The 2,961-nt window shown below is 26.4% G+C and overlaps 1 long non-coding RNA gene across 4 annotated transcripts; it reads right to left on the reverse strand.

Annotated features, from left to right (window-relative positions):
- Window positions 1-511: 511 nt before the first annotated feature.
- On the reverse strand, window positions 512-2,080 carry LOC127711380 (uncharacterized). Of its 4 annotated transcripts, none has more exons than XR_007986665.1 (6): window positions 1,980-2,080; window positions 1,622-1,673; window positions 1,057-1,211; window positions 904-954; window positions 750-801; window positions 512-544 (listed from the first exon to the last, which is right to left on the reverse strand). It is a non-coding gene; the product is annotated as an uncharacterized LOC127711380 (long non-coding RNA). The 4 variants fall into 4 exon arrangements; XR_007986666.1 differs by lacking the exon at window positions 1,980-2,080 and adding an exon at window positions 1,776-1,840; XR_007986667.1 differs by lacking the exon at window positions 1,980-2,080 and adding an exon at window positions 1,725-1,754.
- Window positions 2,081-2,961: the final 881 nt, after the last annotated feature.

A 2,961-nucleotide genomic window follows, 5' to 3' on the forward strand; every position in this document is an offset into this window, starting at 1 on the left:
TCATATTTAATATACCAGACTGAATTAATACTTAATTTCAGTTACCTTTAATGTTATTAAAATATTTTTAGAGAAATACACTTTGTGTTTCAGTAACTCTTAGTGTTCAATTATTTTATATGGAATTATACACCTTGATTTTCAATAACTCTTAGTGTTCAATAATTTATATGGAAAAATACACCTTGAATTTCAATAACTCTTGGTGCTCAATAATTTATAAGGAAAAAATACACCTTGAATTTCAATAACTCTTGGTGTTCAATAATTTATATGGAAAAATACACCTTGAATTTCAATAACTCTTGGTGCTCAATAATTTATAAGGAAAAAATACACCTTGAATTTCAATAACTCTTGGTGTTCAATAATTTATAAGGAAAAATACACCTTGAATTTCAATAACTCTTGGTGTTCAATAATTTATAAGGAAAAATACACCTTGAATTTCAATAACTCTTGGTGTTCAATATTTTATATGGAAAAATACACCTTGAATTTCAATAACTCTTGGTGCTCAATAGTTTATAAGGAAAAAATACACCTTGAATTTCAAAACCTCTTGATGCTCAATAATTTATAAGGAAAAAATACACCTTGAATTTCAATAACTCTTGGTGTTCAATAATTCATATGGAAAAATACACCTTGAATTTCAATAATTCTTGGTGCTCAATAATTTATAAGGAAAAATACACCTTGAATTTCAATAACTCTTGGTGTTCAATAATTTATATGGAAAAATACACCTTGAATTTCAATAACTCTTGGTGCTCAATAATTTATAAGGAAAAAATACACCTTTAATTTCAATAACTCTTGGTGTTCAATAATTTATAAGGAAAAATACACCTTGAATTTCAATAACTCTTGGTGTTCAATAATTTATAAGGAAAAATACACCTTGAATTTCAATAACTCTTGGTGTTCAATATTTTATATGGAAAAATACACCTTGAATTTCAATAACTCTTAGTGTTCAATATTTTATATGGAAAAATACAACTTGAATTTCAATAACTCTTAGTGTTCAATAATTTATATGGAAAAATACACCTTGAATTTCAATAACTCTTGGTGCTCAATAATTTATAAGGAAAAAATACACCTTGAATTTCAATAACTCTTGGTGTTCAATAATTTATATGGAAAAATACACCTTGAATTTCAATAACTCTTGGTGCTCAATAATTTATAAGGAAAAAATACACCTTGAATTTCAATAACTCTTGGTGTTCAATAATTTATAAGGAAAAATACACCTTGAATTTCAATAACTCTTGGTGTTCAATAATTTATAAGGAAAAATACACCTTGAATTTCAATAACTCTTGGTGTTCAATATTTTATATGGAAAAATACACCTTGAATTTCAATAACTCTTGGTGCTCAATAGTTTATAAGGAAAAAATACACCTTGAATTTCAAAACCTCTTGATGCTCAATAATTTATAAGGAAAAAATACACCTTGAATTTCAATAACTCTTGGTGTTCAATAATTCATATGGAAAAATACACCTTGAATTTCAATAATTCTTGGTGCTCAATAATTTATAAGGAAAAATACACCTTGAATTTCAATAACTCTTGGTGTTCAATAATTTATATGGAAAAATACACCTTGAATTTCAATAACTCTTGGTGCTCAATAATTTATAAGGAAAAAATACACCTTTAATTTCAATAACTCTTGGTGTTCAATAATTTATAAGGAAAAATACACCTTGAATTTCAATAACTCTTGGTGTTCAATAATTTATAAGGAAAAATACACCTTGAATTTCAATAACTCTTGGTGTTCAATATTTTATATGGAAAAATACACCTTGAATTTCAATAACTCTTAGTGTTCAATATTTTATATGGAAAAATACAACTTGAATTTCAATAACTCTTGGTGTTCAATAATTTATATGGAAAAATACACCTTGAATTTCAATAATTCTTGGTGTTCAATATTTTATATGGAAAAATACACCTTGAATTTCAATAACTCTTGGTGTTCAATAATATTATATGTAAACCACACTTTGAGTTTCAATATAAGCTGATTTGTATGTTGTTGTTTTTTTTTTTTTTTTTTTTATGTATTACTTTTTTCCCTCCTTTTTTTTTTTTTTTTTTAAATGTTGTTTTTACCGCTGCCACCAATTGAAGCGCCAACCGTTATTGTAAATGGTTTGGCAGATATTATACAAATATCAATTAAAGTCAAAGTAATAAAACTGTTTTGAAGTCCAAACTTTGGATAATCAAGAAATAAGATTTGTTTAAATAAATAAAAGCAGCTTTATTAAAAGCTAATATCATTAACAATAGTTATTAATAAATCAATTAAATAGAATTGCAGTGTGTGCCAAAATACCTGAATAAATAATTCTGGGTCACTGTCTGAAACTCAGCTGTTCGCCAGCGGCTATAATTTGAAACTTACTATACTTTTCTCCAAACGTTTGAAAGATCAAGTTAATGAATACACCTAAAAATAGTACGCGTGTACACATTTGTGAAAGTAAACCAAAATGGCCTTTAACTTGACAAGTATGATTTTGGATAATTCTAACATTATAAAAGGATAACTATGGATAAAATAGGATGCACTAATAACTTCTGAATAAGGTAATTATGTTGTAACTATAGAAAATCATTCCGCATAACAAGCAAGTGTACAAAAGTGAAAATATGTATGACCTAGTTTCGCGGAAAATATACACCGGGAAATACAAATGAAAAGCAATGAATGAAGGTTATTATTAAAAGAATACTGTAAATAATCGTGGCACAACAGAGCCGACAGGCTCGAGGAATGATTTTGACCATTCATTCATTGTATTATTTGTTTTGCATTTTTTAATAATTTATTTTCCTGTTTCCTAATATTTGTTATTTTATTCTACTTAGTTATGTTTTTCACTAAAATGAACCACTGAGATTTATTTCCGAAATATAAAGAATGACGC

The sequence above is a fragment of the Mytilus californianus genome, unplaced genomic scaffold (genome assembly GCF_021869535.1).
Source record: "Mytilus californianus isolate M0D057914Y unplaced genomic scaffold, xbMytCali1.0.p SCAF_8, whole genome shotgun sequence".
Lineage (NCBI taxonomy): Eukaryota > Metazoa > Mollusca > Bivalvia > Mytilida > Mytilidae > Mytilus > Mytilus californianus.